At 47.4% G+C, this 14,199-nt stretch overlaps 1 protein-coding gene across 2 annotated transcripts in view; it reads right to left on the bottom strand.

Moving 5' to 3' along the window:
• The window catches only part of CNIH3 (cornichon family AMPA receptor auxiliary protein 3), a 137,210-nt gene that overhangs the window by 105,174 nt on the left and 17,837 nt on the right, over window positions 1-14,199 (bottom strand). The gene's annotated exons all lie outside the window — the stretch shown is intronic.

The raw sequence follows: 14,199 nt of genomic DNA, 5'->3' as shown, positions 1-14,199 counted from the left end.
TTTAGACATGGTTGCAAGCCATTGTCCCGATCCTAGATCCTATGACACAGATGCTAAGGAATCAGAACATGACAAAGAAAAAAGGAAGTGTGTTGTGGGTAGAGGCTGCATCCTCTGAGAGTTGGCCAATCTTCCTTTGAGAAGTGCACCAGTGCCCAAAATAGACCCTGGAATCCAGCTAGAGCTGCCTAGGCAGAGGCCACACCTGCAGCATTTGTGCTCTTAGCAACGGCGTCCACTCAGACACCAGGATGTAGATTTGTCCCAGGGCTGGTGGTTCCCGGCTTTCTTCAGGGTCTGGGCTGGGCTGGTGACTGGAATGGGAAGCAATGGCTGGAAGGTACAGACCAGACCCTGATTCTCCAGAAGAAGAGTTCTCTGGAGATGACCCCAGGGTGTTGCACCTGGGTGCCTGGGATGAAGCGGGCATCGGTGAATAAAAGTGGGGAATCCAAAGAGGCCAGGTGGGGAAGGATGGAGGGGAGGGTTCCCAGCGCGGTCACACATGTCAAGCTTAGGCACTGCTACCCGGGAATCGACTGGTGGGCAAGGAGGAGCATTCCCTCAGAAGGGAAACTTCTCTTCCCCTCCTCGGCAGGTGGGGCTAAACCTCTTGCTGTACAGCAGATGCTGCACCTCAGGGCAGCAGCAGGGTAGTGCCGATGTATGCACGTATGCCGAGGAGGCTTAGCCCAGGAATCTCCCCTGGGTCCCTCTGCTACCATGCCGAAGACTCCAATCACAGCATCTTCACATCCCAATTATATTGAAAATGAACCTCAGAGCCCCTGAGGAATTGCACTTGCCTGATCAGAGAAGCAAATATAGCACACGCAAAGTAGAAGAATATGGTGTAATCTTTGCTGAATGTCAACTCTTTCCTGGAAACATATCACCTCCACACTTGCTCACAATCAAGTGCTCCTTCTTCCCTCACTTTTAGATCTGCTGCTTAGAATACAACAAGCAGCTGGCTTGCAGCCTGCCCCAAACAGCCCCTGCCCCTTAACGACCACTCAGCCATGTCTCAGGGGTGACACACACAAGGGGAATCTTGGCAGATGGTGGCAGAGATCCCTTGTTATCTCCCAAACATCTTATCTCTGGGTTTGGCTCTGCCATGACCCCCCACCAATTCACAACACAGCATCCAGGGAGCCAGTGAAGGGCTTTTCACTTCACTTGCTCCTCCAGCCTCTGCCTGCACAGACACTGAGCACAGACACTAATGAGCAGAGAATAGCTAGAAGAGGAAGTGGTGATGCTGAGGAGTAAATAATTATTCAGATCACAGAAAAGGAGAGACACAAAGGGGTCTGAGAGTCTGCTAAGCTCTGAATCACCCAAGATCGCATATGCCTTCTCCAAACTTGACACCAACCTCCTTTGCAAAGAAAGGGCTTGTCTAAGCATCATGCTTCAAATTGCCTCTCAGGGCAATTGTTGTTGAAGGGCTGGGAGCAGTGAGGAATGAAGAGGGAGTCACGGCATCTCTACAGCACAAGAGAGCTGAAAGGGGCTCTTCTGTCACCTGCCCAGCCACCCAGATGAGAAAAGTGCCGCTCAGAGAGGTGGGGGAGGCTGGTGAAAGAGCACACACTCACTGTCACAGAGCAGAGGGTGCCCTGTCATGTTTGCACACACACACATGAACAGCGTGAGGAAATGGAAAGGTGTTACTGAATTAGAATCCACTTGCCCAGCACAGTAAAACCTCACATCCACACCGAGGTTTTGCAGTGGGAGAAAGGAGGGCATTTATTTGCAAGGCACCAAGCAAGGAAAACTGGGCAGCTCATGCTCAAGACCTGGCCTCGTCTATAGTTTACAGGCAAGGGTTTTTAAAGGTAGGGGTACACGTCAGGAAAACAGAAGTTACAGGCAAAGTCATAACTGAATACATGGAGGTGATACATCGTTTTGGCCTCAAAAGCTGGGATATCTTGGAGTCTTAGGGGTCATGAGTGGATTTAAAGATTCTCTGATCTGCAATCGGGTTAAGGAAGCAAGGCTTTGTCTATAATCTTGGGGTCAGCAGAAAGGATATAATCTTGGCAGTCAGCTAAGCTCTGGCCTGTGGCATGACTGCCCTACAGGCCCTCAGGAAGAAATTTAGAACAAAGAATGACAGACAGAGTTCAGTCCTCAGTTCCCCCTTATCTGAGGTCTACCTGCCAGCGATGGCATTTTCCATCTTCCATCTGGTAGGGGTCCAGGTTTCTGAAAAACAACTCAGGGACATATGTTAAGATGTTATCTTTAGTTTCTATAGGGAACCAAACATGTTCTGGCTCTAATTTCCTTGGCTATTGTTTTAAGCTATTATCACCTTCTTGCTTTACTTTTCAAGGCTAGCTAGGTACTTGGAATTTTCCTTGAAGGAACTCAAGACTTTCCATTATTTTCAAGCTTGCAAGGGTGGGGCCCGCAGGTCCCTAAGAGGGCTCACAAGACAGACACCAGGTCTTTCTCCTTTTCAGCCATATCTCCTTCAAGGCCTGAAGGAAGAGGGGGACATGAGGACCCCATCCGGGTCTGAATCACATCATCATCAGGTAATGGGGCTTCCTGTATTTGAAAATCCACTTGAAGAGAGTGCTAGGCAGTGTCTGCCAATTTCCTGTGGAAGAGAGAGCTCAAAGGTCAACAGTATGTACTGAGCCTCCCATGACTGTGGGGTCCTTGCTGGGAGGGGAGAAGGCTACTTGGGAATTTACCTTCCTATCAGGGAAAGAGAATTTGCAGACCAAACAACCATAAGAATACATTTCCTGAGCAAAACAGTAAGGCTCACTTTCCACAGCGAGAGATACATATCACCTTAAGGAGGTACAGGAGACTCCAGTCAAAAGGGAAACCGGCAAGTAAGAAGCAAATCATGAGAAACTTCCTGGAGGAGGAAGGAAATTGGAAATATAGATTGGTAAAAAGTAGAACTGCAAATAAAATAAATAATGGCATGTTACAGGTACAGAGTGACACCAAGTATAAAGTATTGACAAGGTGATGAACTTCATTTAATGCGAGGTCCTAGAGCAGGATCATGAGAGGATAAGACGGAGTATCATGGAATGTTGGAGAGATCCCATGGCCAGTGTTTCCTGAAGCTTCCTAATGCATGTTCTAATCACTTGGGAGCTAAAAATTCAGAGTCCTGAACCCATGTAAGGCTTCCTGAGAGATAATATCTAGGGATGTGCCAGCTATGGGAACCATTAACCCTGCCACCCCTCCTTTTACAGAGCAGGAAACTGGGGCCCAGAATGTTATGGCACCGCTGGTAAAGTCAGGAAAGGCAAACCAGAGGAGAGTTCTAGAGCCCAAATTCAGAAGCTCAGGTCTGACATGGCATGGGGAAGAATGAACCACAAGAGACTCCACCTGTCAGGATGCACATCCTGGTGGGAGGGACTCAGGGGTATCCACAGAGCCTTCTGGAGGCCCCTGAAAAAGGCTGATCCTGGAGGCAGGAGCTGGGCCAAAACCCTGTCAACATCCCTTGTCCCTTGGGAATCTCCCCATGGTGTTCAACTCTTCGCCTGCATCCTCTGCTGACACTGCCCGGCCTCTCCCTGGGTGCACAGGCTGTAAAGCCATCCAAGGGCCGGGTCTGCCACTGAGGAATCTGGAATGGAAGGTGCAGGCTAGCCCTGCCCAGTCTCTAGGATGTTGGCACCTGCTCACAGGCACAGCCACAAGGCGTTCTTCCATCTCGCTGCATGAGACTTTTCTTTCTTTTGTTAGGGCAGGAAATATTTCAGTTACACTCAAAAGCAGGCTTTCTATATTGGAGACATTAGAAACAGGAAATGCCCATTTGCTTAATTTTACTTTTCTTATTCATCAATTTTAAAAGCATTGAAGCCACAGCAAATCTGTCTTCCACAAGGCAAGGGTCACAGGTGCCACTGGCAGAAAGGGGGTGCCAGACAGGGGGACTGGAGGTGTGGGGTGCAGACAGAAGATGTTGACTGGCCACGGGATCACTGAGAGGATAGAAGGGGCCTCAAGAGGCCACCTAAGAAGACAGCACCACAGAGCTCTGCCTCCACCCAGCTGAGCGGCTGGTGACATTCATAACGTGCTAACTATGTGAGCAACAAGACCTCAACTGGCCACTTGGTAATAAGCCAGCCATTACCTTGTTCATGATCCATTCCTGCGAGACGGTACGAGCCAGACAACACTATGACAAAGGGAGAAAGGGTGTGGTTTTGTTGGTGGTTAACAAAGATGTTCTGAAGGCAAGTCAGGGGGCCAGTGTTAAACAGCTCCTGAAACTACACGATCTTCATCTCGCTATGTTGAGGCAGGAGAGGGTGACCCCGCCGACTCAGAACATCAGGAGGCTGAAGCAACTGTTTTGCCCCTTGTTTGACAGAGAATGCAACCCAGGGACAGGAGAACTGACTCGTGGGGTTGGGGGGGTGGTTGGAGACTGGCATCCAGGTGCAGCACATTGCCTGACTCACAACTCTGAATTAGGGCTGCATGTGTGTGCTGGGACCTCTCGGATGGAAACATCTGCTCACAAGTAAAGAATGCATCTCTCGCTGGGCGTGGTGGTTCATGCCTGTAATCCCAGCACTTTGGGAGGCTGAGGTGGGTGGATCCCGAGGTCAGGAGTTCAAGACCAGCCTGGCCAACATAGTGAAATCCCATCTCTACTAAAAATACAAAAAAAATTAGCCAGACGTGGAAGCATGCACCTGTAATCCCAGCTAGTCAGGAGGCTGAGGCAGGAGAATCGCTTGAACCCGGGAGGCGGAGGTTGCAGTGAGCCAAGATCACGCCACTGCACTCCAGCCCAGGTGACCGTGCGAGACTCCGTCTCGAAAAAAAAAAAAGAATGCATCTCTCAAAAACAGATAGATGATAGACAGATAATAGATTAGATAGTGTAGCTAGATGATAGACAAAAATCTTTTTTTTTTTTTATCAGTAGGTAACGCTTTAGGTTTTATTCGATTGGGACATGCAGCAAGAAAAAGAACCTAGAAATTACCATAGGTTTGAAAGGAGAAAAATTAACATGTCTAGGATGTCTAAGCATATGGAAACAATAGCCCTGCCAACCATATTGATTGATTGATTGTTTAAAAAGAGATGTGGTCTAGCTGGGTGTGGTGGCTCACACCTGTAATCCCAGCGCTTTGGGAGGCCGAGGTGGAGGGTTCACTTGAGCCTCAGGAATTCGAGACCAGCCCAGCCAATATGGCAAAACCCCACCTCTATTGAAAAAAAAAAAAAACAAAAACAAAAAAACCAGACATGGTCTCACTATGTTGCCCAGGTGGGTCCCAAACTCTCGGCCTCAAGCAATCCTTCCATCTTGGCTTCCCAAAGTACTGGGATTACAGGTGATAAATAAAAATCTTAAAGCAACCTTCTAATTCACATCTTCCTCAGGGCTAAGCAATATCTTAAATATGGAGATTGGCTGAATATTATATGTGTACCTCTTTTTTTAATTCAATCAATGTCTTTCTCCTTCGGCCCATCCAGAAAACAACCAATGCCACAAAATCCAATTATGAGTTGTGGAGGAAGTAGGAATACTAAGTACACACAGCTATAAAGATCAAGTAACTACACCAAACTTTGACTCCTTTAACAACTTTGCCACATCAAACTTTATTTGGCTCCTTAAAGGAACTCATTTTAACAGAGGTGCCAGCACACGGCATAGCTCAAAAAGATCAAGTTTTTGTTCTTTATTGATGTTGCTATAAAGCACACTAGCTTGTCTGATGAAAGCTCCTGGGATTGGACACCGGTCTGGTAATTAGGAAACAGAATTCCCCTCTGGACTTCGTCCTGAATAGGCCGTGATCTCGGCCAAGTCACTTTACCTCTCTGGGTTAAAGTATCCTCATTTCCAAATGAGACGACAGAACCAGGTGATCTTAGGTCCCTTTAGGTGTCAGGATTCCAGGACTATGTGATTATATGACTCTATCCTCTTTCACCAATGTAGTCAAATTAAAAGAAAACAAATCTGCAAATGGTAAACCCAACTCACCCAACCCAACCCCACTACCAGAAGGATGGTGCCATCAGCTAAGACCTGGTGCACCAACACAGAGCAACCAATGCTTCTAACAACGGGGTGCCACAGCTGCTCCTGGTTAGGCCCTTGACCCCAGACGTTTTACTCTCTTGGGTTTTGGCTCATTGTGTTGTTGATTTTTGTTTTCTTGAACGAAACATTCCGCTTGGTATTTTGATATAAAAAAGAGGGTTCATGCCCATAATCCCAGTGCTTTGGGAGGCCGAGGCAGGAGGATCGCTTGAAGCCAGGTGTTCAAGATCAACCTGGACAATGGAGTGAGACCCCCCCAATCTCTAGAAAGAAAAAAAAAATTAGCCAGGTGTGGTGGCACACACCTGTAATCCCAGCTACTCAGGAGGCTAAGGCAGGAGGAATGCTTGAGCCCAGTTGAGCCCAGGAGTTCAAGGTGACAGTGAGCTATGATTACACCACTACCCTCTAGCCCAGGCAATAAAGTGAGACCCTATCTGTAACAAAGGAAGGAAGGGAGGAAAAAGTGAAGAAATATAGGGACTAAGCTAAGAAGTAGGTCTCAGAAACAACCAAACTTTTGCATGCTGTGGGCTGACTGCTCATGTCCAAGGCCAAGGCCGGCTCGGCTGTGCTATGAGGTCTGAGTCAGCATCCCTGTCCTAGCACAGCCCCCGGCACTTTATTTTCCTCCCTGTTGCTCAGCAGGACTCACTTCTTGAAAATGCTTGCTGTTCCTACAGTCATTTCTCTGTTGATTTTAATAATCTTGCCACACCAAACTTCATTTGGCTTCTTTAAGAAACTCATTTTAACAGAGGTGCCAGCACACAGCACAGCTCTGAGCCATAATATCAACTCTCCCCTTGATAGGGTTTGGCTCTGTGTCCCCACCCAAATCTCATCTCGAATAGTAATCCCCATGTGTCGTGGGATTGTGATTGGATCATGTGGTGGGAGGTGATTGGATCACGGGCGCGGATTCCCTCATGCTGTTCTCATGATAGTGAGTGAGTTCTCACAAGATCTGATGGTTTAAAAGTGTTTAGGGCAATTCCTCCTCTCACTCTCTGTCCTACCACCCTGTAGGACGTCCCTTGCTTTCCCTTACCTTCCGCCATGATTATAAGTTTCCTGAGGCCTCTCCAGCCATGCGGAACTGTGAGTCAATTAAACCTGTTCTTTATAAATTACCCAGTCTCAGGTAGTTCTTTATAGCAGTGTGAAAACAAACTAACACACCCCTCGTGAGACAACGGATGCTGCCTCCCATTTATGGAGCAAAACAACTTAGACTCCGCACAGTGCTGGAAGCTGCCAACTTTGCTAATTATGAGCGAGCAGCTCCTGGCAGGGATGCAGTGGGGCATATTAAGCGGTACAGGTAGGGCCGAGGAGAGGCCTCCACCCCTGGCTTGGTGTGAATCAGGGACGTGAAATTGAGCACCTCTGCTCAACACAGACTAGTTACAGGGTAACTGGGCGGAGGGGCAGCATTTCTCAGGAAGAGGAGTGAGTTGGGAGGCAGGGGATTATGCTCCATGGGGGACAGTAAGAAGAAAAGGAAAGGAAGAGCTAGGTTTCACTTTACCATTTATCCTCTAGAATTTGGGCCTGCACTGACTGGGAGACATCAAGCTAGCAAAACACCTTTTTTTTTTCTTCTTTTTTTTTTGGAGACAGAGTCTCAATCTGTTGCCCAGGCTAGAGTGCAGTGGTGCAATCTCAGCTCACTGCAACCTCCGCCTCCCAGGTTCAAGCGATTCTCCTGCCTCAGCCTCCCGAGTAGCTGGGACTACAGGTGTGTGCCACCATGCTCAGCTAATTTTTGTATTTTTAGTAGAGACGGGGTTTCACTATGTTGGCCAGGCTGGTCTCGAACTCCTGACTTCTAGTGATCCACCCGCCTCAGCATCCCAAAGTGCGTGAGCCACCACGCCCGGCCTCTTTTTTCTTATTCTTAATTCACACAACTGCTGTTCCTTCCAAGTGAGCACATGCTCTGCTAAAGTCCTGCAAAACCCTCATCCAAGCGGATTCTGTGAAAGCTGCAGGCTCAGAAGGACAAACACGTGCTACGGAAGCATGCTGCACTGCCTCCACGGCCAGGGGATGTTTTCATGAGAAGCGGAGACTTTCCTAAGGGGCAGTGGGTAGTCATCCCCTTGCAGGGAAACATGTTCAGGGCCACAAGTCCAGTAAATCCATCCTCCCCACCAGACCACAGCTGCTCCCATCAAGCTGAGAGGGAAGAGAAATAAGATGTTTTTCTGCAGCTCACATGGATAACACATCAAAGAGTCGGTGGCACCAAGAAGTTAATCTTGACTTTAGAGAAAATCTTGCTTTCCCTGAATACAGGCGAGGTGACAAGCTAAAAAATTAAACCAAAGAGCCGAAGCAGTGATTATCTGGCATTTTTTGGTCACCCACATTTATGCCACACTTCCACACCAGTCTGATGTCCTCTGGAGAATTCTCCCACTGAGTGCAGTCCTGGTGGGGGGGATAATCCAGGGGCCCGCCCTTCCACTGGAGAGATTAAAAGGATGCCTGGAGACCCTGCCATACTTCTAGTTGCCACTGTGTACAGCCAATGGGCAGCACTCACCCAAGCTCGGCCTTAGATGTTCAGAGTGATTCAAGGACAGAGATCTAAATCTGGCTATTCTATTGTTTCAAGCCTTGTTTTCTGGACTTTCCATCCATTTTATGAGTACTCCAATTCCCTTCCCATAAATTCCTTTTTTGGTTACGATGACCAGAACTGATTTCTAAGAATCTTAACTGCCAGGCCTGGTGGCTCATGCCTGTAAGCCCAGCACTTTGGGAGGCCGAGGCGGGCAGATAACTTGAGCCCAGGAATTCAAGATCAGCCTGGGCAATGTGACAAAACCCCATATCTACAAAAAATACAAAAATTTGCTGGGCGTGGTTGTGGGTGCCTGTGGTCCCAGATACTTGGCGGGCTGAGATGGGAGAATCGCTTGAACCTGGGAGGCAGAAGTTGCAGTGAACAGAGGTCGCGCCACTGCATTCCAGCCTGGGGGACAGAGCAAGAACTTGTCTCAGAAAAAAAAAAAAGAGAATCTTAACTGATACATTCCTTACTGAGAAACCTGACACCTCATACCCAGGAAGCCTATCAAGAGACAAACCACGACGGGAGAAAGACAAAAGAATAAGGGGGAGGGAGCAAGCAATAGAGAACCACAGCATTTGGGGACTGGTAGGATCTTAGAGGTCACTTTGTCCAGCTCCTTCATTTCACACACAAGGAAACAAAAGGTCCAGGGGGATGCAGGGAGGTTTGCTAAGACAGAGAGGTTTGCTAAGGAGTGCCCCTCAGCAGCACCACCAGCCCCATTCACTGCCAGCCCCTTTCTAGGGCACGACTTTTGGTACTAAAACTGCCAACCAATAAGAGGAAAGGATGTCAAAACTGAACACATTTTCCTCCAGTCAGCACATATGCTTGGCTGGCCTCGGCTCAATTCTCTTATCACTCTCCAGAACCTGCAAGAAAAATTATTCCAGGATAAGTCATAATCTCATAATGACCGAGTGGCTTGAAATCCCACAGCATCTGGGCCAGTTCCCAGCTCCAGATGACTTCACATGATCTGGGAGACCACCTCTCCTCACCACCCCACCCCGCCCTCACATATTGCATCCCAGTGGCTCTTCCAAATCCCTTCGCAGACCTGCCCCCTACCCAATCCTCTTGTGAAATGACCACTGCAATTAGAACCCCACTGGACAAGGACTTTCAAGCTACACCCAAAGGCGTGCTGATGACATAAGACAATAACAATGAGATTCTGCTAGATATGGGATTCACTGTAGGAGGATGTAGCCTGTACCATTTCCCAATGACCACAGAGAAAGGAAGCAGGATAACCTAGGTATCTGTTCAGTATAGAATTTAGAAGCTATTGACACAGTGTGTTCTCTTCCACCCGGGTCTGCCTATACCTGCTCTAAAGGCTCCCAGTTTGTAGTAGCCATAGAGAGACACAGAAGCCCGGATATGTAGCTCCTCATCCACATCCACACGCACATGTGTTCAAACAGGACCTCTCTCCCTGCGCCCCACTCGAGAGTGGGTTATCTCAGACCTATGGACAATGCAGGGCAGTGTCCTCGCAATATGTCTCCCCTTATTTCCTGGCCGTGGACCTCCCAAGTCTTATTTCCTCCTCTTTGCATTCCGAGGAACTACCTAATCATTTGGCTATTTCCATAGCCACAACTCTGGAATGCAATTACTAATTCCTTTTTCTTAAAAAGGTTCACAGAACACAGTTAAATTTTTTTTAATCCAAGATACAAATGTCTCTATTATATAGGGGACCATCTGGGCTGCTACAGTTAGCTGGCTATGTTGCTATCAACTCTTTTTTTAGAGTTCATGAATCAGTTGCCAATAAGAAAAAAAAAGTAGTTAGTGCCAAGACTCTGCTTTCCTCCCCTGCATTTTTCCCCAGCAGGAGAGATGCATCCCGGAGTCAAAATGGACCATGCGAACACAAAACCAGAAAATATACCTAAGACTGATGCTCTGGAAACTTCAGCCCACGGTTCGAGACGCTGTGGAGGTGGGAGGTGGTGTCAGCTTACTTCCCAGCCCTAGGGCCCACCAGCTAGGCTAAGTAATATTGTGTAGCCTCCACAGATCTAAGATGTATGCACAGGAAAAGAAATAAAAGGAGGGCAAAAGAGAAAGAGGGAGAAAGAAAGGAAGATGAAGAAGAGGGAAAAAGAAATCAGAGAAAAGCAAGAATGAATACCCAAGGGCTGGGAAATCCCTAATGCCAGGGACTCACCAACAACCACAGACTTCTGAACGAGCCAGACTGCCCAGAGAAGCCACTGAGCAGTGGTGGGAGCTGAGTTCAAATTGGAAACCAAAACCTTGAAAGAATATGAATGGGAAAGCTGATGAATGGAGAGGAACGCTAGGTGGATTCACGGTGGCATGGCCTGCCATTCCTCCCTTGCTAGGATGAAAGGGATCCAGTGAAAAGGGTATCAGTGTGTCATCCTGTCATCCCCATGTCCTGAGCATGCACCTTCGGTTTTGTTGTTGTTGTTGTTGTTGTTTGAGATGGAGTCTCACTCTGTCGCCCAGGATAGAGTGCAGGGGCACAATCTCAGCTCACTGCAACCAACCTCTGCCTCCTGGGTTCAAGTGATTCTCCTGCCTCAGCCTCCTGAGTAGCTGGGATTACAGGCATGCGCCACCACGCCCGGCTAATTTTTGTATTTTTAGTAGAGACGGGGCTTCACCATGTTGGCCAGGCTGGTCTCAATCTCTTGACCTCGTGATCCGCCCGCCTCAGCCTCCCAAAGCGCTGGGATTCGGTTTTTACAGACACTGCAAAGGATCAGAAATTACAGCTCCATTCTGGCCAGAGAGCATACCCCAAGGGCAGAAACCACCTACCTCACTCACCTGAAGGCAGTTTCAGATGTTAATTACACTCACAAGCAACCACATAAACAGAGTTGGGAGCCCTTGGCCAGAAGCCTCTGGATGGTGAGAAGCAAATGATGGTTGAATAAATGTGTGATTAATTGTTCCCACTAAGGCATTCAGCCCAAAGAGTGCCAACTGCAAATGGGTACATAAGCATTCTTCACCTCCCACCCTTACCCCAGGGGGAAGAAGAAAAGCAAATTCTATCCTCCACAAAATATACGGCCAGGTAAGTGTGGGATGTGCATTGCTATGGAATTTTTTGTTGTGGTGGTAATTGTGTACATGTGTGAGAGAGAAACTACCTTTTTACAAATCTGGTTGTTTTTTAAATCACTTTTGTGACTCAAGGCAGCCGAAAAACATTAAAAAATATATCATCTCCCAAATTGTCTCCCAGTGAGCTAACAACCTACTTCATTTCCATGCCCCCAACAACCCCCAGCTTCGGGGCAAATATGGAAGTGTAAGACTTCAGCTCCTCTGCAGCACAGGTAAGGCCGCCTGGTCCACACTCTCTCCTCCTCAACCACGGATGTGCTAACCCTTTGCACTGATCTGAGAGCAGAAATGCAAATAAGGTTTTAATGAACAATAACAAAATTCTTGGCAAGATGCCCTTTGTACTTAATGGCAGGTGCATTCCTCAGTTCTCGCAAAGCCAAAAACATTCACAGCCCTAAAATCACGGGAAACACTGCTACTCTCTTCCTGGTGAAATCCTCTGGAAGAAACAACTGTAATCATGAGGCAAACTCCGTGGCAAAGCCCAAGAGTTGTCTTCAATAAAATCTCTGTTTAAGGACCATTTATAACTTCTCACAACTAGAGCTTAATGCAAAAACTTGAATAAAGATTTTATAACTATTTTGTTCACTTATAAGACGTGAAGGTTCTAGGAAATGTAGTAAAACAGACCAGATACTTAAGCAAATGCATGAACTGGGTCCTGCGGTTGCTCCAGCCTAGAGAGGACAGCAGAGAGACAGCAACCATCAGGGGCCAGAGAGTCAAGAAAGAGCAGAGGGTCTGTGCAGCAAAGACTGAGGACCAAGAGTTTCTGCCTGTAATATCACAGGAGCCACAAAAAATTAAACATTAAACACTTGATCCAGCAATTCCACCTCTGAATACACACACAAGAGAACTAGAGGCAGGGACTCAAGCCCTGGATACTTGTACACCCACATTCACAGCAGCATTATCCACTGTAGCCAAAAGGTGGAAGCAACCCAGTGTTCGTCGACAAAGGGGTGAGCAAAATGCAGTCTATCCATACAATGGAACTGTCGACAGAAAGAGTCAAACTCAGTAAAATATTTGAAGAGATTTATTCTGAGCCAAATATGAGTGTCATGGCCCATGACACAGCCCTCAGGAGATCCTGAGAACACGTGCCCAAGGTGGTCAGGGTGCAACTTCGTTTTACATATTTTAGGGAGACATGAGGTATCAATCAAATACATTTAAGATATACATTGCAGTCGGGCATGGTGGCACACACCTGTAATCCCAGCACTTTGGGAGGCTGAGGTGGGCAGATCATGGGTTCAGGAGTTCAAGACCACCCTGGCCAACATAGTGAAACCCCACCTCTATTAAAAATACAAAAAAATTAGCCAGGCATGGTGACGTGTGCCTGTAATCCCAGCTACTCAGGAGGCTGAGGCAGAAGAATTGCTTGAACCCGGGAGGCAGAGGTTGCAGTGAGCCGAGATCGTGCCACTGCACTCCAGCCTGGGTGACAGAGCAAGATTCTGTCTCGGGGGAAAAAGAAAAAAACAGATAAACATTGCTTCAGTCCAGAAAGGTGGGACAACTCAAAGTGGGGGCAGCAGGTGGTTGGGGGGGGTTCCAGGTCCTAGGTAGATTTAAATTTCTTCTGATTGACAGGTAGCAGGCTTCAGAGAGAATAGACTGTAAATATTGCTTATCAGACTTAAGGTCTGTGTTGATGTTAAATGCTAGTTGGTGTTTCCTGAATTCCAAAAGGGAGGAGGGCATAATGACACATGTCCCACCTCCCTTCCCCTCATGGCCTAAACCAGCCTTTCAGGTTAACTTTCGAGTGCCCTGGCCAGGGAGGGAGCCCATTCAGATGGTTGGGGCGGGGGCTTTGAGTTTTATTTTTGGTTTACAGAATATTACTCAACCTTAAAAAGGAGAGAAATGCTGACACAGACTACAATATGATGAACCTGGAAGACATTATGCTGAGTAAAAAAAGCCAATCACAGGAGGACAAATACTGTATGATTCCACTTATACATGGTGTCTAGAAGTAGATCAGTTTAGAGGGACAAGGTAGAATGGTGGTGGCCAGGGGCTTGGGGAGGAGAGAATGGGGAGTTACTGTTTAATGGGCACAGAGTTTCTGTTTGGGAAGGGGAAACAGTTCTGGAGATGGATGGTGGTGATGGTTATACAACAATGTGAATGTACTTACCGCCACTAAGCTGTACACTTAAAAACGGTTTAAAAAAAGTAAATGTCATATATGTATTTTACAACAAATTTTTTTAAGTTAAGGGAGCCAGACTGAGTCCCAGTAGAAACTGCAGGGTAGGGTGAGATCCCTTTTGCTCTCAGGTAGCCAGGGGAATAAAGAGACAGTTGAGCGAAGCGTAGAAGCAGGATAGAACTACAGAAAATGGCTAACTTGACAAGGTGGGCTAAGTCTAGACCTGGGCTAGACTAT

The sequence above is a fragment of the Hylobates moloch genome, unplaced genomic scaffold (assembly GCF_009828535.3).
Source record: "Hylobates moloch isolate HMO894 unplaced genomic scaffold, HMol_V3 SCAFFOLD_18, whole genome shotgun sequence".
Classification (NCBI taxonomy): Eukaryota; Metazoa; Chordata; class Mammalia; order Primates; family Hylobatidae; genus Hylobates; species Hylobates moloch.
Note: the sequence above shows the minus strand (reverse complement) of the source record. Positions and strands in the feature narration are given on the sequence as shown.